This window comes from Myiozetetes cayanensis, unplaced genomic scaffold, assembly GCF_022539395.1.
Source record: "Myiozetetes cayanensis isolate MyiCay16 unplaced genomic scaffold, myiCay2020 scf1, whole genome shotgun sequence".
NCBI classification, from domain to species: domain Eukaryota; kingdom Metazoa; phylum Chordata; class Aves; order Passeriformes; family Tyrannidae; genus Myiozetetes; species Myiozetetes cayanensis.
This window is the reverse complement of record NW_026086604.1, coordinates 36,879,277-36,904,962: the sequence shown is the minus strand read 5'-3', so window position 1 is coordinate 36,904,962 and position 25,686 is coordinate 36,879,277. Positions and strand designations below refer to the sequence as shown.

General features: G+C 39.4%; 1 protein-coding gene across 1 annotated transcript in view; it reads left to right on the top strand.

Annotated features, from left to right (window-relative positions):
• The window catches only part of FAM110B (family with sequence similarity 110 member B), a 114,710-nt gene that overhangs the window by 454 nt on the left and 88,570 nt on the right, over positions 1-25,686 (top strand). The gene's annotated exons all lie outside the window — the stretch shown is intronic.

Genomic DNA, 25,686 nt, shown 5'->3' with positions numbered 1-25,686 from the left:
CGGCCGGGCTGGCTTCGCCCCTGCCTCCGGGGGAGGCGGCTCCGGCCCCCAGCTGGCGAGCGGGTCCGCGGCAGAGCGGGTAGAGCGGTTTGGCTCGTCTGAAATGCCTCGTTAATGTCAGGGGAAAACATATGGCCCAGGAGAAAGCCGCTGGAAGCGATCGGTGTTGAACTCCTCCGAGTTATTTGCCCGGGTCGGTGCGAAGTGAGAACTTCCTCTCGGGATGCCCTTTCGGGGGATGCGGGGCTGAGCACATGGCTGCCTCCCCTGGGTCTGCCCCGCATCTGTCACAGCACCGCCTGCCACGGGGCCTGCCGGCGCCTGCTCTCCTTTCAGAGTGCTAATCTGACCTCAAGAAAACTTAACTGGGCGAGGGGAGGAGGCTGATCTAAAGGTAGTTTACTTAAACATGTTGGGGTTTTTTTTCTTCTCCTTTCCTCTCTCAGACAAGGCATCTGTGAAAAGGAGGAAAAGAATGGAATTATGTCCAAGGGTCCAGTGCATATGGAAGCTCATAGTGCAGAGAGGAAGGTTAAAACTTTCAAAGACCTGGCACTGGCAAATTAACATCTCCAGTGAATCATAGTATTAACTTCTTTAAACTTGAATTTTATGGTCATTTGCATGTTGATCCTTGCTTGTGTTTGAAGTCTGCAGATACTGTGTTCAGATATTTAAGGATGAAACGTCTCAGTTGTGCTTGAAATGACAATGCTGTTGTGTTTTGTAAGCAGCAAGACAACTTTTATCTTTAATGTAGGCCTTTTTATCACTCAGCTGTAAATACTTGCCCTGTTTGTAAATCTGCCATTGATTTCTCGGTTGGCTTTGTAAAGGCCACTTCAGTTCATCAAATATAGGCATTTTTTTTTTGTAAAATACCTTTTGAAAAATAGCAGTTAAAAATTTAATATGGCCCTGGTTCAAACTTGGCATTTATAATTTATTTCATGTTTGTAATTATGTGCCATATAACCCAGGCTTTATAAAGTAATATTCCTTGGTTTTGTGTGTAAAGTCTACTGGCAGATCTTGGTGTGTGGTGTACAGGAGGTGTGCAGCTTGGCTTATGTCTGATGCTAAGTGTCCTACTTATTTAAAAATGTTGGGAGCTCTTAAAAAGGTCAGTGTAATCCATACCACACATGCGCTGAGCTGACCTAGAATTAACAAGATAAAGCACTTTTAAGCATTTCTGGAGTAAAAGTAGGGTGTTACTTCCTTGTGCTAACAATGAACTGCTTTTTCGAAGCATCCAGTGCTATGCTTCCCGATTTGAAGGGTGGCAGAACACCCACCCTGCTGCTGCAAAGGCTTGGCTTAAGCTGGTGAGATGGGTCATAAGATCAGAAGGCACCAGCAGGGTGAAGTTGCTCTCTGGAGAGATGAATGCAATGGTGATGCTGGCCAAGGGAGGTGGGTGCAGAGACCACTGTCAGGGATGGTGGGCAGCCCTTGCCATGGTGTGGGGCTGTCGGAGCTGATAGAGCTGCGTGACCTTTCAGGGCCCCCATTTTATGTGGGTTGGTAACTTGGCATGTCAGCTGATGTTTCATGCTGCGGCGCTGCGTTTCCCCTCTGGGTTTCAGGAGGCAGCAGGCAGGTGCCTGTGCACCGCGGTGGAGATGCAGGCATACCAGGAATGTGGTGGTTTGTGTGATTTACTGCCTCAATGCCTTGCACTTGCCTGTGCCAGCAAGTTCACTCCATTGCACGGAAGGCCCAGCCAGCCTTCATGCCAGTGCATCCATGTTAAGAAAATCATGTCACAAGCTAAAGTTAAGAGGGCAGCGGTGTTTCCCAGATTCACGTGGAGACCATTCGCTGTCACTTTGCTAGAGAGGTTCATGTGTCCTGCTGTAGCACTTGGCCACCAGGACCCTCCTTCCCTGCTCCTCATAGGCTTGTCATGCGCATGCTGGAGACCTCAAATTGTTACGGGAGGCACTTAATAGAGGTGCAGTCTTCCACCAGATGGTTTTCTGTTAAGGGTTTGTGCTATCCTTCAAAATCTGGAGGGCTGTTTGATTTAGTGAGGCAAAACTAAGTCAAATTATAGAATGTAGCCTTGCAAACATGTTATGGTTGCTCAGAGCTACAGAGCAGCTTTTTAGATACTGTGCTAGTGTATAAAGGGAAGGTGTTTCTCAAATATGCCTTTGTAAGTACGTTTCCCAGTGCTGACTGAGTTGGAAGTCAGTACACTGGATTATCACAGGGTAGATTTTGGCCATTAATTGTGATGGAATGCAGAGTAAATAAAGGCTCATGTTTAGAGTCTGCCCAGAACCAGAGGGTATATCTTTAGATTCTGGAATATCTCTGGTCTCTCACTGGCTGACAATGTTTTTTGCTTTCCACTGCTAGATTAGAGCTCCTAATTTTGAATTAAACTGAAGTGTAAGTATATGTCACCTACAAAGTGTTTTTATTTCAAGGAAGCTTCATTTTAGCAGGGCATGTTCTGAGAAGTTAGAAGAACTAGTTTGTTTGATTTGTCCACAGGGCTGAAGACCCGTAGGAGTCGCGAGGTTTAAATAAAATTAAAAAAAGGCAAAAAAAAAAAAAAAAAAAAAAGCCTTGGACTGTCTTAAGTGGAAGGTAAAACGGCTGCTTGGAAACTGCATTTTAAGGAGGAGAGAAAGCTTGCCAAGAGGGGCTGTGGACTTTGCTGTGAGAATAAGATACTGCAAGTTACCAGAAAACCTAAAAGGAATGAAGTGAAGGAGTACATTGATTGTTGGAGAGCAGAAACTGCAGGAATAGCATGTGAATTGCCAAAAGCTAAAGGTTGAAGAAATTTAAGATGAAGAGGGGAAACATAATAAAAGGAGGAGGAGAACTTGGCTATGTTGTCCTGGGGACCAGGCTATAGTTGAAAAATGTGTCTACTGCCCCTAAAATTAGCAATTGTAACCAGTTTTAGATAAGGATGAAGATTTGAATAGGGAAGAAAGATAGGGTAGAAATGAAAAATCTGTGGAAATGACCAGAATAAACATCTTACACCTGCTTCCAGAATCCAGACTAAGTCAGCAAAGGGTCTCTGTTTTGGGAGTCTGAGAGGGTTGGCACAGAACACTAGAGTCAGGTTAAAAAAAGCCCTCGGGATTGTTTTTTGTTTGTCAGGTTGAATGTAGCATTTGAGATAGTAATATAGCAAAAGATGTATACTTCTGTTTATTTTAAAGGAGAAGAGAATGAAATCTTCACACCTTTTACTTCTGGTATCAATAGTATTCAAGGATTTAGAACAAATTTGGAATGGAAAAAGTAATTAAGTATACAAAGATAAGTGGAAAACAGGATAAAATGCATCATGGATTTGCCACAATTAGGTCATGGAAGACTAAAATCATATTATTACTGGTTAAATACTGAATGTTGTAGACAAAAGGAACAGAAGGCTTCAGTTCTTTGTGTACTCACCATGGCAGGCACGACACTGAAAATAACTAAACTGAAAGTGCGGGGCTTGACTGAAGAATGGGGAGGTGTCTGCTGAAGGAGAGATTGTGACTCTGCATGAATAAAGGAATTACTGATCTAGATCAGTATTAATGGGGAGCTGGTCTCTTTACTTCACCGTACTGGCTGAGATAACTGTATGAAAAGGACAATTGCTGATGAGGCTAAGTTAGGAAACCTAGTCAGCACTGAGGTGAGTTGGATTACTGCACAGGAAGAATTGAATGTCTGTGATGACTGAAGCAATAGGAATGACAGGAAGTTAAATAGCTCTAAAAGCAAAGTTATCTACTGAATGATTATTAACAACAAGTCTGCAATCGGCCGGCAGGCCATCCCTTAAAACAGGCGTGGAGGAAAAGGCCTGACTGCCACAGTCAAACAGGGGTACTCTTATGTGATACTGAGTGTGAGATGGAAGCAAACGTGATCCTCAGTGAGAGCTCTTCAGTGGAGATAGACCAGGTATTAGGGAGACTTTATGTCAAATACTGCACATAGTTCTGGGCATTTGGGTACAGAAGATATTAAATTATAGTGGAACACATACAGGAACATTCAGGCTACAAAGATGATGTGATATGAACAGTCTGAAGTTACATGAAAGATCAAGACTTAAGGTACTCTGGCTTTTGTGGCTTAATAATGGCAGAGATGAGAGATAGCAACTGCTTATAAATTCCGTGGGGCAGATTTTTGGAGAAGAGGAAGGGTCATAAACTGAAGGTTCATTCTGTGATTTTTGGATTAAAAGCTTGATATACAGAAGAAGGATTGAATGGCTTGCTGAATGAATGTTAGAATAATGTACATGGGGGAATTCAGGAGGAATTTCCTAACTGTCAGATTTGGATGCCCTGCTAGCTGTAGGTCTCCTAAGTGCTAGCTAAGTGTTGAAGTTTGCATGTGCTGTTAATGAATTGAGCTGTTCAGGTTACTGAAGCTACCGTATTTTACGCTTTGGTGTTCACAGGTAATGAAAAGAAATAGAAATCACTTCAGTAAAGGAGGTGCAATGAGCAGAAGCACTTTTTTCGGGGGAGTATGTGTTGTCCAGTCACTTCATGGTGAATGGAATTTATAACAAGTGAAAACACTCATCTATGACATTAGTATCTGCTACTTTTTCTTCTCCTTTTAGTTCATAATGGAGTAGAATCAAGCTTAACTCATAAAATATTAAAGATGACCACAAGTTAATATGTGTGGGACAGAAGATGCATAAATGGATGTGCAGGCTGGGGGTCAGGCTGACTTGAACCTATAAATAAATAAAAGGATTATGCTCTCCTGTTGAGTGTGTCCCCATATTTATCCTCTCTCTGATTTCATGCTTCCTGGTCTTAGGAGTGTTTTCATGGCACTGGCTGCATCCTCTTGTTGAGGACTGTGCTCCTGGGAGTAGAAGTAGGGAGGCGTTTCCTGGGGGGAGAGGGGGGAGGTGGGCAGAGCCTTGTTCAGTAGAGGAAGTGCAGGGCTGTTGAAGACCTGAGGTGGGGGCTCCCAGCTGGAAGGGTTTATGGTCGTCTGTGGCTTCATTTTACAGGTGAGTACCTGACCCAGGTGCTCGTGCTGAGCCAACACAAGGCCAACACAACCTAACTGTTGAGAAGAAATTGAAGTATGAGCTGCTCCAGTTGAGACACTTTCCCGAGCATTGCTCTTGGAAGATGTGACTGGTACACAGGAAAGAGTCATGTGCCCCACAGAAAGTGTAAAGATGGCATGTGTGGTTTGAAGGTACAACATGTTGACTTAGTTTGATCTTTGCTACAGCATCAGAGACTATTTGTAAGTTCTTCTATAGCAGAGCTTTGTATGCCCAGGGAAACTTCTGGAAGTTTCAAGATGACTCTTCAAAAAGAAAGAAGAATATATGATATCTGTATGGATGTATTTTGAGAAGAACCATTGAAAAAATAAGGCACTTTGAGTGTGTTTTTACGGCAAAGAAAGATCAGTGTCTTGATACTGCTTTATGTCTGTTTATTTCAAATTTATAAGGCAGGTGTCTTACTTCCTTAGGAATAATCCTGTTGCAAACTCCTTTGCAGAGTAGTTTATTAAAAATCTGAACTATTGAATTTTAGGTGTTTGCTTTAAATGCATGTGTGTTTTTTCTTTAAAGAGGTGCTGTGTAATGAGCTCAATGTGTCAGGATCCTCCATAGGAAGTAATTGTGAAGAGATTGTGTTGAGCCATCAGAAGAATAATTTAACAATCCCAGGGAAATTGAATTTATTGTCCTGGTAGCTTTTAGCATGCATTATTAGGCTATTCACTTATTGTGATTTTTTCATGTACTCCTATTGCTCTTTTATATGAGTGTTGGGTGTATCATTAAAAAAGATGAGACTAGGCCTATGCTTTGCATTTGTGTAACATCTTACACTTGACAGCCTTCAAGTTCCAAATATTAATGGATGAGGTAGAAAAGTTATTTCATATTTACAAGGGAGAGATTCAACCTAAATTCAAACAGTCTAGCATATCAGAAAGTAGAGCACTTGTCTCCTGATGCTTTGCTGTGTTCTTTAAAAACAAAATCACTTAAATAATTTCCTGTTACAATTTGAGGTCTTGGAAAAGTCTGCATTAAGAAATGGGAGGAAATGTTTTAAGACTTTATTGGATCGGGAAGATAACAGTAGAATCCAATTGTGTGCACCTCAAGGAAGTGGAAAGGAATATCCTTCTTGTTAATAGGTCAAGGAACTGTTTGTGATGAACATGATCAGACTGGGAAGCAGAGAAATGGACTGGAGCAAGTGATGTAAGAGAGTGAAGTAAAACCTGAAACATGCGTATATGAAAGGGTACAATGGAGACAATGTGATTGAGAAAGCAAGAGGTATGGAAAGACTAAAGACTGAATGAACAAAACGTTGAAGATGGGAATGAAGCAGAAAAGCTTACATGTTGCACATGAACTCAGTGTTACATATGAACTTAGTATGCACATTGACTTGTGTCCAGATTAAATGGAAAGCTCATGTTTTATTCATCTCTGTGATGTCACTGTGGGTTATCTATTAGCTGCTTGAGTTGCACTGTTTAGAAAAGCACATTTTGAATAAAGAGAGGTTGCAGGAGGGAAGGAGCCAAGCAGAAGGTTAGAAGGGTGCCAAGGGAAGTGGTGGAGGTTTTTAAGATGAGACTGGATGTGTCATTTAGTGCCATGGTCTAGTAACTGTGGTGATAGTGAATCAAGGGTTGGACTTGGTGATATCAGAGGACCTTTCCAACCTGGCTTGATTCTATGATTCTATGAATAAACTGCTGTAGAACTTTTTAGATGTATCTGTAAATTACATGGTGTCTTGCACAGTTCAAAAACAAAGGAAAGAAAAAGAAGAGTTGCGGGTAGAAGAATGGATAAAGAAAATTCTACAGCCTTCCAGGTGTTTAACTTTCAGATTTCCACATGGTGTTTTTTTTGTGCAAATAGGAGCACTTCTGTTGTGGAAGGATCATTGGTATCAGAGTTGTCTTCTTCATCCAGTACCTCTACCCAGTATTAAACAAGTCTGTTTTAAGTAACTACCCAAATTCATGGGTGGACCCAGACCTTTGGATTTGTAAGGACCTTTGTATGTTGTCTGTCTTTATTTGACAAGTTAATCTGTGCATGCTACTACCTGGAGAGGTGGGCACGCGAAACTAAACTCTTTTTTGTATGTGTGTGTGCATGTATCTATATTTGGGGTGGAGGAGAATCACTTAAGTAATGGTTTGGTAAAGCACTTTTGAGATGATGATGATAATATACATTTTATTTGTAATTTATTTCATATATATAAAAATTCATGTTGCTGTGATCTGTTTGACAGACTGTATTCTTGTCCACTCCAGTGGTTTTAGACCATTTTTTTTTAATCTCTTACTTAAGAGTGTCTTGTCACTGCTCATGCAATCATGTACTTCAAGACTACATTTTGAACAATTCAAATTTATTACTAATGTTTTTAAATTACTCATATAAGTACAAGTAGGTAATGTGATAGAGTTCACGTGCATGTTGTATTTAATTGCAAGATTCTTATTATCTGTTGTTTTGCCTTTCTGAGTTGCAGTATTACTGAATTATATTGCTGTTGAGTTCTCCCAGTGTGTTAGTTCTGGCTGTTGAATAATTGCAGGTGAGTATCAGACCTGAATGAACTTAAATGGTGGGCAGTTTGAATGGGATTTCATGGGTAGGTTTTGCTCCATTTGGATAGATGTTATTTTGTCACTGAAGATCACTTGTGACAGTTGATCTTCTCTCTACGTAATAAAACGTGATACAATATGTAGGGACTTACTGATAAGTCAGTTAAGTTCATTAATTAGTATCTGCTAATCAGAATCTAGAATCCCAGTTCCGCAACATGTGAAGTTTCTGCAGTGTGTTTGTACAAATGGTTGTGGAATATTTGCAGATGTGAAGGTCTGCTCACTCAGATTTCCTGCAAGACCTCCATACTTGCTTTGCTTAGGGATTTCAGATGTTTTAACGAATTTTGTCTGTATTTATTGTTACTGTGCTATCTGCAGCTTGTACTGTTTGCTGTGCGAGTTTGAGGTTTACTCCTGTTGTAGTACTGTGTCGTATTTCATGCAAATGAAATGATGCTTATCAGGTTGAGCTTTAGAACTTCTAGCTGAGGTGAATCCCCCAAATCTTTGTGTATTTTAAACCACACGTTTCAGGTCTTTTCCCCTAGCCCCCCTTTCTTTCTGTTTGATAGACTGTGAGGAAGAGGAGAAACTGACTCTAATGAAGCACAGTGTATAGGAATGCACAGTGTTATCTCTTGAATTTGGAGAGAAAATGTTTTCCTCTGATCTTTGCTGTAGTCATTTCAGGTATTCCCTTGTGATTGTAATAAAGTATTTAGAAAAAAAAAGTCTTGATTTGTTTTTTTGATGGCCTGTTTGCTATAGCAAGTTTGTGCTATCACAAAGTTTCTGTTTTAGGAACGAGATAACCTTTTTTTCCTGTTTAATTGAAAGATGATCAGTGTCATTTCTCTCTTCCTTCCCTCTCAATCCTCCTTAAAACAAAACAAAACCTTCAGTCCTCAAACAAAAGTGTCTTTGTTTTTACATTTGTTTTATGAAATTGCTTGAATCCTTTGGGAAAAGCTTTCCTCTCACAGGAAGAGAGAAAAAAAAACCACCCTCCTAAAGCCAAAAACAGCAAGCCTGCTACCAGACATTACTCTGTTTTGCTATCTGAATAGTAGCAGATTGCATAAAAGAAGCAATTTCTCATCTTAATGAATGAAAAGTGCAATTGCAGAAATGCACACAAATAGACATATGGTTTTCACTCAGCTAATGTAGAGTTGGTAGCATTCAGGGCAAAAATTTGCTGCATACCTTTGTTGAAGCTTCTTTAGACTGTCAGTGGGAGTGGAATTTTAAATGGGATATTTCGCAGCTCTGAGAGGTGAATCAAATGCTCTTTGGCCTTTCTGATTTTTGTCTTGTTTTTTGATACCATTTATTCCTAAAAGTGCCTTGGTTCTACATCTTTGTGCTGTTCTGATCCTGTGGCTCCAGTTGTGGAACCATCCATCCTGGTATGCTAGGCAGATATGTGAATCACCCTCTCCTGATCTAGGAACCTGGCAACTGACAGGAAACATGAGTTAAGTGAGAGGCTGAACCAGAACTACAAAGAATTACAAGAAATACCACCCTGCTAATTTGTTTGCATGGGTTTTATCCAGAAACTGTACCAAAGAACAGGAGTGCTGATGAGCTAGAACAAGATTATTGCAGCAGACTTTCTGCCAAGTGTAATAAAAATGCAAAAGCGAGTCAGTGGCCTACTGTTCTCAATCACCTGTATTATTATACAGGCTGGAGGGATCAAGGATGAAGGAAAATTTTGAGTAAATGCTGAATGTGAATGAAAAAGTAAGAAGGTGTCCCTTAATACCAGGAGGTAAGGGCTCTGTAGATTAGGAAATCACACACTGGACTAAAAGAATGATATAGGATTGTTCTAGAGGACAGACATCTTTGTAAGCATTATGTGGAGAATTTGGAATATGGTGGCCTCCCTGGGATCCAGTGGCACCTCACATCTTGGGCAGCTCTTGAACTTTGTTTGACGTTCCCCTCTGTTGGTGCCCTGCATTGCCATTATGTGTGGAACCTCTGCGATCGTGGTAATTTTGATACTGTGCAGCCATGAAACAGCTGTGTCTTTGTGACTGGCTTGTCCATAATGTGATGGTGAAACCTGCATATTGTTTCCTGGACTTACTTTTTATATCCTAACCTTGTAGATACACCTGCTCATCCTTCCAGTGCCTGGGAAGAGAATTGGGCACTCTGTAGGGCCTTCTGGAGTAGCATCCATACCACTCATAAACAGGCACGTGCAGAGATGATTATATGGACGTTCACCCTATATTTAAAACATTTTTAAGTGCTCTTCATGAAGACTAGACCAGAGAATTATAGGCTTTGGGGAGATAGAAGCTGAATTAACTTGTGCTTTGCTGGCTAAGCGGCATTAATGTTTTCATTATTTGGCCTAAACTGGAGTAGGCGAAAGCTGTAGGGAGAGGCCTTGTCCCCCAGCTATGCTGAGCTTAATAAAAGATAAGATTTCTCCTTCTAAACTTCCATTATCCAAGAACTGCTATGAAGGTATCAAATGATGCTGTTTAGATTGTTGTAATCAACTAATTTGATTTCCATATTACTTCTGGATGACTGTTACTGAAAAGGTTTTTCTATAGGGTGCCCTGCCCCACTATGAAATCACATCCTCGCACTCCACCTCCCACGTATATTTCACTGCACTGTGTGGGCTGCACTGCTGAGCCAGAGAGTAGAGAGGACAATTTGCCTCTTTCGCTGTCATTACGGTCAGTGCTAATCAAATGCTACTAATACAGTAGGCTTGGTTTACTGCTGAATAGCGGGATGATGTTATATATTTTGGTCAGAGGGGATCAGCAGAGCTGCAGAGTGGCAGAGCTACCCACCCCATGGACCCATGCTCACTCATTTGTTCCCATGCTGCTGTGGGGCCAGAACATTTTCCTCAAGAACACTGTTTTCTGTAGCTGCTGCAGCTGAGGTGGGACAACGTGGAGACTGGAAGGTTAAAGACTGATGTCTGAAAAGCCCTTGCAGTGGATGTGATTAGTATTGCAGCACTGCAGGCCAGTGGTGTGTCACCTGTTACTGCAGTTTAAGGCTGCAGGAATTGCAGTATGAGTAGGACAGGAAGGCAAGGAGGCAGCTTGTATGATGGCAGCTGTGGTACAGATACTGTCTAATGCAAAGCTGACTGCTGTGAGGTTCCAGTCTTTCTCCTACGTCTTTCCCATGACTAGAACTTCCACTAATTTAAAGCTGAATTTCTAATGAGAAACAAAACCTGTTCCTTAATCAGTGTGATTTACTTTCATGGAATACTTCATTCAACTTAGTGCAAATTGTGAAAGCCATGTAATATTTGAAAATTAAATCAGCTGGTTTTGACATTGAACCAGACTGAAGAGTGCTGTCAGTCTCCATGAAGTCCTCCTTCAATGAAGTGTAATTTGGTATCATAATATACTGTGCTGAAAGAAGCAATAAAATAGTTCTGCACTTAGTCCTTTTTACATTGCATTTCTGGAGTTGCAACAGTGGATTTCCCATTGTTTCCTTAATACTTTAGCTTCTTATTAGGCAATATATAGAGCACCAAACTTCTAAAATCCTCTTTAAGTGTTTTGAGAATAACTGATATGGTGGAGTGGAGAAAATAGCCTCTTGTTCTTCTGTAGAACAGTCACATGGACACTAATTTTTTTTCTTTCTTTGAAGTTGTTTTGCAGAGTTACATAGAGCTGCACAGATATTCCTAGGCTGGGATTTTTCTGAAGTCAATGTCAGAACTTACTTTTTCATACTTGCAAAGATCGTGGTCTCTGACAATGAAATATACCTCACCTCAGTTCTGTTTATCTTGTTCACCAAGTCAAACAGCTCTTACAATTTTTATCCATGATCAGTTAGCTCATTGGCATGACAAACAATAAAAGTGTAAACGAGAATGTCAGAAATTCTGTGGTCACCACTCTCTAAACTTCACTGACACCTCTAGTAAGTGTTCTCCAAAGATAAGGAAGAGGCAGAGGTTGGATATGGAGGAGGGAATTACAGTGCTAGAGTATGGCTGGGTTAGTAGTGGCTGCTGTGCTTTGTACCTCTGAAGGCTCCTGGAAAAGAAGGGAGTGTGCCATTGGGTTACTGTTCAGTGTCTCTTTTTTTTATAATAATATGATGTCTCAAAGCTTAACAGCCTTTGGCAGTTTAAAGTATAGAACTTTTTTTCCCTGGTGGGAAATTACAGAACATACCTGCTTAATTGTTCTCAATTACATTATGGGTTTTGTTTTAACCAATTCTTTGCTGACTTGGGAAGAAAATGGATTTGTTCTTCATGAAGAGGGCTCTATTTTACAACTTTTTGGGATGATTTAAAACCACATTTTTAAGCATCTGAATTATCTTGATTTATATAGTTGATCTTCAGCTTGAATAAGTACAAAATGTAAAGCAACATAAAATTAAGATGTCTGATTTATGTTGTATGCTTATAAAATACTTCTAATTATTCACAAGGGAAAATATTCTTCGGGAAAAGATTCAAATTAAGAAACGCCTTACTGTGTTGTTACTTTTCTGTTGTCTTAAATTCTTTTCAGTTACTTTTTTTTTTCCTTCTAACAATCTCTAGGATGTGTATTTGAGCTAACCATTAAGTTCTTCATTTTTGATGTCTGTAGTACTTTTACCTTTATACTAATGTATGTAGATGAACAGGTCAGGACTTGACCTATGTAATAAAGTGCCTTAATTTACTTCTATGTACATGCCAGCATGTGGGTATTTAAATAAAAAGGGAAAAGAACAGATGAGCTGGTACCTGGTACAGTAATTCTATCTGGAGACTGATACTTGTGAAAGGAGGGGAGCTATCAAAATAGCCTTCATCTGATGCTGGTTTTTCCCTTCTCTGCTGTGAGGGCAGCTTGTTGAGACATACCTGCAGTAGGGTGGAGGCCAAGAACCTGCTTGGGGCAGAGTCTTTCCTCAGTCTTCCATTCCGTCTTGAAGACAGGATGCGTGTGCTGGGCTTGTCCTGACAGTAGGGTGCACCTCATGGCCATGCTCCCCAATGTTCTTGAAAAGAGGCAGCCCCTGGAAAGCACAGAACCTCCCTGCTGTACTCCAAGTTCAGGCTTCTTGCAGTAGCCCACAGTACACGGCCTGGCCTGCCTCTCCCCTGGAACTGGGGAGAGCCCTCTGGGTTGGACCATAGGTTGGAGTGTATGGTTGGGCCATATATAGCTATCTCTCCTGAATCTGTTGGTGTCCCCTACCTCTGGTTCTGTGAGGGGTATTTAATAGGAGAGCCACAGCTCACTTCAAGGGCTGATGTGCCAGGAGTCCAACCGTGCAGTGCACTCATAGGTCATAGTCAAGGTTTTGCATCTTCAACAGAGGAAAATAGCAATTCCTTCACATAAAACACTATGAGAATATGCAAAACAATGTTCCCAGGAAAACGTGCATGCATGAGAAGGGGAAAAGTTGACAGAGGAGCTCTGGTTTATGATTTTCACCATTGACACTGAGGAATCCGCAGCATTCCTCAACAGTGTCTACAGGTAATCTTGAGTCATCTCAGAGACAAAAGACTGAATCCTCCTCTCTATCCTTTGGTATTTTTTTTTCTGTAACATGATGGTGTCCACATGTGCACACACACAAATAATATTCTTTGTTTAAAAGTCCTAAATGTTTCTGTGGGGACCTGAGCTAATCTTCTAGATGAGCTTTCCCTTTTCTGCAGCTGGTTTGAACTAAATCTGCGGAAACAGTTACAGTACATGGTCTGCATCCAAAGGAGAAGTGTTGCTCCTCTGAGGACCATTAGCTATGGTAGGAACGTAGTCCTTAGCGGGAGGGCTGGGCTCAAACTCATGTCCTGCCCTGGGCTTGGAGAGGTTGTCCGTGAGTCCTGAGCTACAGCATTGCTCCCCTGTGTCTTCCGAAGGGTGCTGAACAGGCTGGTGACGAGGCAGCATGAGGTGGGCACCCAGTGAAATGTATTCCCCGGGCACTTGCCTCAGGTTCTTCCCTAAAATATCTCAGTACTCTTTCTTTTAGCTTAGTGTCAGTCCTCTGAGTTGAATTGTCTGGAAATAGTTACTTTCTCCTAGAAGTTCTTGCTGGTGGTGTAAGATAACTTGGCAACATCTATGAGAAAGCGGTTATATGGAGAAGAGGTTATTTTGAGATTTTTGTCTTAACTGGAAAAGTACCAAAAGCTGGGAAGTGCAAAATACGTGTGCTTTTTTTTTTTCCTTGAAATTTCACACTGCTCTTCAAAATAAATTCTCCTGCCTTTAAAAGGGTGTGTCCTTGCTCAAAAGCAGTGATTCCTAATGTTCGTATTTGAGCCAAGAATAAAATCTTTTTATGCAATCTCTTCAGACCCTGCCTTTGGGAAAGAAAGAATTTAGTCTTCTTTTTGAGACTTTATTCTCTTTATAGAACATAATGAGTTTGCTTTTCAATAGAAAAACTGAGAATTGCAGTGAAGAGGCTCTGTTGTATTTTGGCTTGATTTTTATGCAGGATAAAGCTGTTTAGTATTTAATACAGTAAACTGTTTAAAAGGATAAGTCATATAATTACCATGAACTTTTAAATAACCATTGGTATTAGTACTTGATTGTCAGTAACAGCATGATGTAATAATATTCAGAAATTAGCAGATACAAAATAACTATCTGAGCCTTTGCTCTTACTAAGCTGGATATCAAGTCTGTGGCTTTATATGTAGGAAAATAGTTGCAGATATAGTCAGAGCTGTTTAAGATTTCTTTTTTTCCCCTTGTTTATCCTTACTTGCATATCTTAATTACGTAAACATCTTCAGTTTGGAAGCTGAAATGCTATTTTATTTCTCCAAGTATCTTTCACTATCAGCTCAGTGAGTGCCAGTTTTTAGGAGCTTGTTGACTTGCCTGACAGTTTCTGCATAGTCAAATATGGCAGCTGTTGTCAGACTGCTTTAAAATAATAATGAATACCCTAAAATTCTTTTTATACTTAGTGGTGTCATCCTGTAGCTTCATTTCAAATTAGCAAGCATGCATGTAGTGTATGGGAATAAGTAAGTTCTCCTTTGCTCTGTGATACCTGCTGTTGGACTGCAGCTGACTCTTCAGGCAATAGAGAAACCTAGTGGCAGAATATGAAGTGGTATTATACCACTCCAGATAGCAATCAGCTTGTCATGTATGCTTGAGGGGAAGGGTCAGAAAATAGCCTGCAAACATTTCCACTTCCCACTGTTAAACTGTGGTTTTATTATTGTCAGTATTTGCCTACTAACAGGGTTAGAGACGAACCCAGTTTATGTGTATATCTTACCAAATTCAGTTCTACTACAGTTCAAGAGAAATAGTACCAAATGTGAGCCAAATGTCTCTAAGTCCTTTAGTATTTAAACTTTTATGACAAAATGACTTAGAACTGAAAGTAGTTTTGGTTTCAGAGGACAACAGAGACTTCTCAAAGCTGCTGCACTAGAAAGTATATTGGTCTCTGTGGTTCTCTTTTTATTGCACTCCATGCTAAACCTATAATGACAGGATTTAGAAAACCCCTCCCCATGCACTTTTTAGTAGTGACCTAGTCTTTCCATGAAACAAAATGGGTCTGTGGACTTCGGGATGTTCATTTAGCTCCCAGGTGCACTAGAAGAGCTCCCAGATAAAGAGCAGGAATTCCTGAGGTCCCAAGCCCAGCCAGAAGTTTCCCACTGTAACTCCTAATGCCATTTGTAGTACAAAAATATCAGAAAAGATTGTGTGAAGCAAAAGGAGATGATATTTAAAGATGAACCTTGTTCTTTTACTAGTCATTTTGAAGCACCAGATAAATGATACTATTATTTAATTGTTAGGGGAATTCATTGGGTTTGAAGGATTCCTCCTCCAGTCTTCAGCTTGTGAAGACCTTTACCAAGTGCATAGACTTCATTGGTTAATCCAGGAATTTACATAAAGGTAATGCAAAGTTCACAGAGTAGTGGTGTGGTATGACTGTGTCTACTTGAACTATTTAGTCTGCTCACAAGAAGAGGGTTTTTTTTTCCTCTTATCTTGAGCTTTTTCCTCACTGTCAAGTCAGTTCTCAGGAGTGGTGGGTTGTGCGTGTGTCACATCCAGATATCATTCTGGCAAAATCACTAACAAGCTGATGGTGTGTGGTTATTGTTTGTTTTTTGAAGAAGGCAGATACTCCACTTCCTAAACCAAAAAGAAACTTTTCTCAGACAAAGCTTGATCTCTTTGTAAGCACTTTTAAATCCTGCCTGTGTAGTGCAGGTGCGTGCCCAGACCACATGCTGCCTGGTGACTGCTGCTTCTGTGAACAGAAGGATTAGAATAGAATTTCAGCCTTAATCCTGGGTTTCCTGTGCAGATTCACTTCACAGTCTTATTCCTGTTTAGTTGCCTGTGTGTTAAAGTACATGTTTTTATTTATACTTGCTCGCTCCCCAAAAAAAGGCACTGAGTGGTATTTTGATTTTTATTGTTGATGAACTATGTAAAGATTTATGCCTTTTTTTTTCCCAGACTCTTCACAGAGTAGTAATTAACCATGTGTTATGCAATTTTGTGCAGAAAAATAAATTGGTTATCTGTTAATTAAAACTAAATGACAGCAGTTTTATATTTAAGTTATTTTAAAGTATCTAAATTATTTAGGATATGAAGTCTTAATTTTTTTCAATCAATGCCTTAGTCTCCTCTTTGTTACTTTGAAACTCTACAGTAAATAAGTTTTTTATGTTCAGGATTATATGCTGTAATTAAAAAGCCCCAGGTTTTGTCTTCCTGAGGGCTTGAACTGACCTTAAGAATTTTGTGAAATGTGAAAAATCATTTGTTCACTGTTTTAGTGGTCTGGCTTTTTGTACTTTTATGGTCCCTGCAGTTTTAAATGTGGTTTGAGCTAATTGAACTGCATCTAAAATTTAATATTGGTCAGGAAAAGATCCTGCAACTAAATTTGTTCAGCAATATAATTGATCAAGAAGTTGGTAAAAGACTATTTTCTCCTTATGCAGTTTCTTTTGCTTATCCTTGAAAATTTTATATTTAGGGAGCAATTTAAATCATCTGTCAGCATAAGTTAAATGAATAGATAGCATACAAGCTGATTTAAGCAACAGGAGCTTGGTGCTCTAACAAGTTTAAAGGAAATATTTTTGAGTTATATAATAATGGCACATGATAGATTTTTTTATTAAAGAAAAAGTGCTAGAAGCATATGTTTGGTGTGTGTAATCTTTTTTAAGATTTTCATGTCTTAATTTCAGTTTCTTTACCAGTCTATTGAAGGACTGGGCTTGGTGCCCTAGTGAATCCTCCGAGGGTTGTGTGAAAATCTAGTCAAAACTTCGGGGTTTTCAAAACCTCTAAGTCAGTAAGATTTTTTTGATGCGTAGATGGCGTTAATGTATATGTGGATGCTACAAAATAAAAATACGTGGTAAGACTTACAGGAGAATGTGCAGAGATAAATGAAGTTACAGGGCTGCTGAGAAGAAACTTGAGATGTTGACGATTTCACTGATGTGTTTCTGCAAAATGATTGCCAGCGATTTTCTCATTCTCACTACGCAAAAAGGTACTTCAGTGAAAATTAAGCCCATCTGGAGGAACCGCTGGTTAGCTCTTGTGTCCCTTATGGGGGAGTTGTGAGCTTGCCCCCTTGCATGGGGAGGGAAAGGAGAAAAGGGAGTTCTTCCATCTCTGATCCATATATTTGTAATCTCCTATTGTTATTATTCAGAGGCCTAAAAATATATTGGATTTTGCTTCAAAAAGAAGATTGAATATATGTTACTGTAGGAATAGTGTTTTAGGTAGTTTAGGCAGGAAAGCATCTCTTGTATAAAAATACCTAAATAAGTGGAGCCTTCCTTTGGCGTGCCTTTGAGACAAATAAATTTGTTTTCTATACAATTGAATGCTGTTGTTTCTGTGGCTTTTTTGTTGTTGTTTTTGTTTGTTTGTTCAATTCTGATAGAAGCTCAGCAATAAGCCTTGAGCACAGAATAAATTCTTTATCCTGTGTGATTTGTGTGTATTTGTCTTTTAAATCTGTTTAACAAAGTAGTTCAACAAATTTGAGATTAGCAATGTGCTTGTTAGCTTTGCTGGAGGAGGCTGGGATGGGAAAATGGGGAAATTCACGTTTTTTGCATTAGGTATGATGAGCTGACACAAAGATTAGCTGTATTATGCGTTTCTTTTCAAACAGTTCCTGACCTCACGGGTGCAAGGAAGTTGTGATCCAGCTGTAGCAGTATAAATTTGGCAAAGAAAATAAGCATGTTTTTTGTGCTGATTTGTATATTGGCAGAAAGATACTCTTAGCTCACAGACTTTCCTTTTACCCCTCACAAATTTAAAAATAGTGTTGATTTAGTGCCAAGTGTCTGTTGTGACACATGCTCTTGAATTGTATTTTAGTGGTCTTTACTGGTTTGTTGTGCCTTTATTTTTTAATTTGGATCTTATGACACTTATGATATGGAGGACTCTTAACACCAGTAAATCAGGTATCGCTCACAAAAGTTTCTGATAAATTTAAAATTTGAATTTCATAATGTCAGTAACATGAAATCTGGACTGTAAAATCCTACTTTTAATCTAGGCTTATTTGGTTAGGCTATGTTAAATCCGCTCCTAAAAATACTCAAGCTTTTTTTTTTTTATTGTTATTATTTTCATTTGAGATCAAATCTCTTTGAACTGTGTAGACACGCACCTGTGCTCATTTTAATCCCTGTGTAGTTTTCATCAATTATCACAGCAGGCAAGAAGAAAATAAAATTGTAGAATGCTTTTGAAAAGTAAATACGTTCAACTTGGGGTTCAGGTTTCTGTTTTAATCAAACATCGTCTGTATTCATGTTCTTTAGACAGAACTGGGTAAGGGAGGGGCACAAAAAGCCTTTTTTTGTTTTCATTGTGAAATATCTGTTTTGAAGTGCTCCGCTGTATGTTGAGTGTATGTTTGTGTTTGTAGAGGAAGGCTCTGTTGTGTGTGTATATGCTTTTTTTTTTTTCTTTTTAAGCTGGAGAAAATCTAGGTCAAGAGATTTCATTCTTATTAATAACTTAAGGCTTTATTCGACAAAAATTATTCTCCATGACTAGAAAGCTTCCTCACTGGGGAAGTGCTGGTGAGGAAAGAGCCTGCTGCTCTGAAACATGGATGGGAACAGTTCTCTTTTCATCAGGGTGTTAACATGTTCACCTTAAAACAGAGTCATTTAGGTTTGAAAAGACCTCTAAAATTATTGAGTCCAACCATTAACATGACACTGCCAAGTCTAGCACTAAAACATGTCCCTGACTTCATCACTTCCCTGGGCAGCCTGTTCCAGTGCTTGACAGCTCTTTCAATGAAGAAATTTTTCTAATATCCAATCTAAGCTTTCCTTCACACAAGTCACTTCTTACTCGGTAGAAGAGACTCTGGACACACTCTAGCACCCCAATGTCTTTCTTCCCCCCTGTATTTTTGATCACCATCAACGAAAACTCACAGGAACATGTTCTTTGTGTATTTCTCAGTGTAGGACCCTGCTTGAGGCTGGGGACCCTTGGCATTTCCCCTGGCCATGTGTGCCTGCTGTTCAGTCCCATGCCATGGCCCCAGCCTTCCAGCGCTGCCTCAGCCTCCTGACTCGTGTGTGACCACCCAGAAGAAGTCTTGTGGTATCAATATAACAACATGTGGCCAGAGGATTGAATTTTTTGTTTTCCTGAAAACATCCCTGTCAGCTAAATAAATAAATATGGAAGCTTGCCAATTCTTGTTTTAATTCATTGGGAGATACTAAAATGTGAAATCCCTCATTTGGCCTTGCATAGCTTTCCTACTCTCTTCCTCAGTGCTCACTGCCCTGTGTGTTTAGTGCAGCACCAGTGCCTGGGCTTGGTGTTAAATATCTGTACTGGGAACACTGGGACGAGTACTGTTAAATAAGGAAACTGGAATAATAGGATATTCTGGGCTCTTCCAGCTATGGTAATCTACTGTATTAGAGATTTAAACAAACTTAGGGAAAATAGTTGTATGAAGCCTTTAATTTTACCTTAAGCTTCTGTGTCACTGTAGAACTGAAAGCAAAGGTAGTTAAATTAGGATAATTAATCATGGAACAACTTACACAGGTGGATGTAATGAATTTTCCATCAATTTGCAAGTTCTGTAAATCAAGTCAGAGTCTTCTCTTAAGAAATGTTGTTTGTAATCCATGGATATTGTACTTGACAAAAAAAAATTAGGTTAAATTAGATGCCGTCTGTATTGGCATCTTGAAGTTGGAAATTTCTGGAGTAGTTCCTTCAAATGTGAGGGTTTAGAATTTCAGTTTTATTTCCATGTCTAGCACTGTATCAAGGAGTGCAAATTTGAGGGAGAAAAGGTCATTTTAATTAAAAAGTTTGTGTTCAGGACTCCTGTATCAACACTTTGCCTTTTCTCCTGTTCCTGCCCAATATCTTGTGGATGTGGGAGAGTTTGGAAAGTCTGTCTGTCTGCTGCTACAGGACCTGTCAAATTAAACCTATCTGCCCAGGAGAATTTGGGTTCGTTTCCCTAATTGCTTTTAGGGAAAGTTGTCCAATGTCGTCCAACTCCAGTGTGGAGTTGCAGGTTCTAACTTCCCAAAGGGAAGTAAGTGTGCAGAAGCTTTAAACATTGTAGTCAGCCCGTGTGACTAATATAATTTCATCTCCTTAGTGAATAACTTATGTAGATGTGAAGCAGACTTTGAAGCAAATCAGTTGACACCCACGCAGGACTAAATTATAACATCCTGATTAAATTGCTATGCAGTCTAAGTGCTGAAGTATTGTCAGTACAAAGAAAGTTTGTTCCCAACAATTCTTTGAATGTTGAAAATCACTTAAAATTTGCTGGATTAAAAAGTTAACTTGCATAGTTAGGTTATTTACCTGTAAAGTGAGCAAAGATAATCAAGATCATTAAAAACGTAAAACATGAGAGAATAATGTCAAATGTACTTTAGTAATACCTATCAAATTTTGTTCACATCCCACATATTTTATTTTAATTTTTTTTAGTTAGTGACCAAGTGGTGACTTTTGGTGTACTACTTTTCCTTTAAAGGGTAATAAAATTATTCTTTTCTGGTTTGTGTTAAGCAAATTGAAACATATTCTGCTTGAATTGCATTATATGAAACGCTTTCTCAGCAGGGACTGAGAAAACATGCTTCTGAAAATTCATCCTCTTTTTTATTATTGCAGAGAGGTGGTAGATGCCACATCCCTGGAAATGTTAAAGGTTAGGTTGAACAGAGCTCTGAGCAGCCTGATCTAGTTGAAGATGTCCCTGCTCACTGCAGGGGGCTTGGACTAGATGGCCTTTAAAGGTCCCTTCTAATGCAAACTGTTCTATGATCGTGTGAGGATAACTTGAAATATAAATGCATTGCTTGTATAGTATGCAAATGCAGAGGTAGAAATTATAGCACTGCAATAAAAATTAAGATAGATACCTCTTTAGATGTTGGATTTAATTTAAAAGTTTGTTCCTTCTTGTCCCTCTCCTTAAGTGCTTTTATTACTTAATTTTGTATGTTACACAAGCACCTCCTCAGATGCCTCATATATTAAGCTTCAGAATGTTCCAGTTCAATGTTTGGGGTTTAGTACTTGTTTGGGTGCCTATCTTTGTAGAGAACTTGCACAAAGAACAGGTTTTCTACAAGAACATCATGTTGTCAACTTTTGCAAGGAAGAATGACATATTTCATTAATCTGATGGAATCATCGAAATGCACATCTGTAGGGATATGTGATTGCCTCCAGTGAAAAATACATATTTTGTTATAGAAAAATGTTGCCTGTGTTTTTGAAGATTTTTTTTTTTTTGGTCACCAAAATGACTAGTAGTAATTTTCTTAACTGTGGATTCTTTTAAAATTATGAAGATTAAGCAGTGTGTTAGAGGTCCATCTCCATTATTTAAAAAGAATTGCTAGGTGTTTTCAGAATCAGTGACAGGATAGGATGATCCCTCTCAGTTATCCTTTGGCTTCAGGGTAGAAGATAGTCCTTGCTTTATGGACTGATGATGTGTGATTGACTAGTTGGAAGTTCCTGTGCATCTTTTCATTTATGACTGGTGCTTTGGAATAACTATCTACTTTGTGAGTTCTGTTTTTGCTTTGAAAGCTTTTTTAGAAATACTATCTGTTCTTTTCTTCTTCCCTGGCCTCAGTGCTGTTAAGTGAGGATATGAGTTACCCAAGTAAGACTATGCACATGGCAACCCATGGAAAAGCCCTCTTGCCTGTCTGTCGCTTTTTGCCCTGCATCCAGTGACATCATGTGACTGCTTGATATTTTTATTTATAAGGTGTAAGAAAAGTTTCAAAATTTTATGCCATGTTATGCTATGCTAAATTGTGTTTATGTCAGAACAGAGTGAGAATGTAGTCTCTTAGGTTTCACTCCTGAGGTTTGACATTTGACAGTCAAGTGGTCCAAATAAACCCATGGAGGTACTCTGCAACTGGTGCCCCTTTCAGGCCTTACCATAGTGACCCGACACAAGGTTGATAAATGCTTATAAAAGGAGGAATAAGTGGCAAAGTCCTCAGAAGAGAAGTGTAAAGCCTTTTGATTCAAACTGTTGATTTATACTGCTCTTAGCGGTAGTGGTTGGTTTGGCTGCTTGCCCCTTGCCTGTTTGCCAGCTTCCTGCTTCTTGGAGATGGACACAGTCCTGGATTTGCTGCTTCTGGGGTATGGGAGTGATGCACCATTGCACTGAAATTCTGTCCAGAAATAATACACATTTCCATTAAAATCTTTTAACCAATGAACATTTTTTTATAATTAGCTGTAAACAAACAAAAGTAAGCAGTCATGGCATCTGATGTATTTTTTACTTCTGTACAGAATTGCCTCAAATGGCCTGTTTCTAAGCTGGAGTTGCATCAGTATACAAAGCTGTTTCCTTCTCTGCTTCTCAGAATTGTGGTGTGCAGTGTGACAAAGTTGTTATTGAATGCCTCTGATGCAGGTAAACTTTGCAGAGCTGGCATGTTATGCTTAATTCCTGCTTTTATAACCATCTGCTGAGCTGTTCGAAGCACTGAGCCCATGGCCTGGAGATGGACTCTACTTCTTGTAGCCCAGGGAGGAAGGCTTTTGGTAAGACGTGCCATTTCCATGCTTCACTGGGCGTGATGCAAAGATTCCTTCTGCCGCCTCATTAAAGTTAAATCATCGATATCCTATATCCAGCACTCTTTTTCCCTGCAAGTGTGATACCATTTTACTGTTCCTATCCATGATGATAGTGAAGTATTGAAACAGGTCACAAAGGGGAGCATTAAACTCCTTGTAGTTTCTTGAAGTTCAATATTAGGTATATTTAATAAACAGCAGTCGTGCTTTAATGTAGTTTATAGGAAAAGATTTTAGAGTGTGTACGCTGAGGTGTGTTGACTTAAACCTTCCCAAGTCCCCGTCTTGGTCAGTATTGTGGGGTCTTGGGAAACTCCCCTGCTTTAGGTCCGATGCAGACAAAACCTGGACATGAGAGCAAGGTCCCCAGGCTCGGCTGGTGACAGGGATTAGGACTGACTGCTGAAGCAGGCAGCACATCTGTGCATGGCTGACATCTGTACGCCCTTGTACTTACCTTTTTTTTCAGTGTTGATACGTTTTTATAAATACTTTAGTACTCACTGTCTTCTGCTTTGCAAAGTAAGTTTTAGAAATAATCTCTGATTTATATCCTCTTTGTATGTTTGACCCCATGTCCTGACCCCAAGTCAAAGGTTTGTATATCTTCTTATTCCCAGCAAAGTGGACTGTGGGGTTTTGTTTTGAAGCCCAACTGTAGACTTAGTATTTCGTGTCATGGGTAATGTATCTGTTTCATGTCTCTTATTACTAACATTTCGTTTGTTGACTGATTTAAAGTCAAAATTGAGTTCACTGTTTGTATCTTTTCTCCTCCAGTTGCAAAACATCTGAAAACAAAAAATTACAGTTGAATAACTGGGAAAAAAGTTAGTCTTCCTGGTTACTTTGGGTTGTGAAGAGAGATATGACAATCTGGGTATGAAGCAGGGTAAGCAAGTGGCTGTCCTCAAATGAATAGAGATTAAAATGAATTCTTTCTGCTTTGGGGTTTTAATAACTTGCTGATGAAAAATTTTTATCTGGAAACTTGCGTGTAGAAGTATGGGCTGGAGAGTCTTTCAGGGCAGAGAAATGTTGGAATTAAGTGGAAATTTACCTTTACAGGCTGTAATGTCCATTTGTTTTTTGGTCATGCGTCATGAATCAATAAGTCAGTGACTGTTTGCCTCAGCTGATTCGTCCTGCTAGTTGTCTCCTATTTCTTCTGAAGGGTCTGGGTTTTTTTGTTGGTTTATTTGTTTGTTTGGGGGGGGGTGTGTGCGCATGTTTTTTGGGTGGGTTTTTTTGTCCTCTGCATTTGCAAATGTCTGATTATTAATAATTTGTGCTTGTTCTAGTTCTTAGGCTTATATTGTAAATTCGGTTCTTGTTAAGTTGGCCAGTGAGCAAACAAAGTGACCTAAAACTTCTCCAGAAAGTGTGCATGGCTTGGTATTCGAGAACCATTTGGCGCTTTCTTACTTCCCAATTTCCCATAGATCTGATTAAAGTGCCATACTGCCTCTAGTCATTCAGGTACTTTAGAGAACCACTCTGCAGTTCCCTGGCATCATTTCCCTGGCAAAATTGTTTGGGCAGGTTTTACTTCAGCATTTAACTGTGTCCCGAAAACCTGAAACCTGTCTTGATCTGATCATTTAATGGGATTGGATGTCACTTTTATTGTTTCTAATGTGGGTCATTGTCAAATGGAGAAGTAACACATCTCGTGGAAGTTCACTATCAGGATGGAAGGGTCAGAACTCTCATGTCTCTTGCACAGCTTGTTGTATGCAGATCTGCCAAGATGATTAGAGGCTACAGGAAGTTTGTTTTATAATTTGCGTAAAAATCTACTTCTCTTATTGTGACTGGATTTGCTACAAAAACAGTCAGGAGTCCAAACCTGTTGAAGGCATTAAGGAACATTTGCGTAACTTTGATGTTGCAAAGGGTTTTGGAAGTGTCTGTGCGTTCTAGAGTATCATTCTTAAAATGATAATGGTGTCACTATTTAAAGCTAGAGAGACCTTGTCAGGTCTAAAATCTGTCTCATGCATAGTTTTGCTTATATTTCCATGCTTTTCTTATGCTTGGTAGAGTTCAAAATCTCCCCAGCAGATCAGTACGACTGATTTCTGGGAAGTTTGTTGTGATAATGCAGGCAGGGTAGTGTAACATACATGATTCCCTCTTCAGCTGCGTAGAGTTGATTGCTCTCATGTATATTTGCATCAATGTCTTAAGATTTCTCCCAAATAGCAGGCAAAGATGTTTGTAGCATATGGTTGCTCCTACTGTCTGTTCTAAAGTCAAGCCAATTACTTAGCTTGCATCTTGTGAACAACAGAGTGGTTATCTTTCGTGGGGACTATGAAAAAAATAATAAAGCTAAATTGCAAACTCAAAAGGAGGACAGTTCAGAATTTGGTTTACTTCTGGGCTTATACCCTGACTGACATTCAGAGAACCTTTATATTTGGGAATAATTCTTTGAGATAGTTGACATCTTCCCTGGATCGTCAGTAGCGACTCAGAGAGTACACTGAGTTTTTTAAATTTGAAAATTAACTACTTTAATGACATCATTTTTAGGACATTTAATTGACTTTTTTTTAAACTGATAGAGAAGTCACCAAAAACTCATACAAAGGGTCTCTTTATTTTGCTTTAGTTTCAACTTCCATTCCCTATTTTATGGTCCTCTATAGTGTTTGTAGCAATAAGGCAATATGGTATTTTTCTATTCCCTTTCATAGGGAAAACCTAAGTAACTTGATTGTTCTGATTAAATTTCCGAGTCTTATTTACTTAAAATAAATCATGGTAACAGGCCCCTTCTTAAATCTATCTTCTCCTGTCACTTTCTGCTGGTTTTGGCTGGGATGGAGTTAATTTTCTTTGTAGTAGCTGGTATGGAGACATGTTTTGGATTTGTGCTGAAACCAGT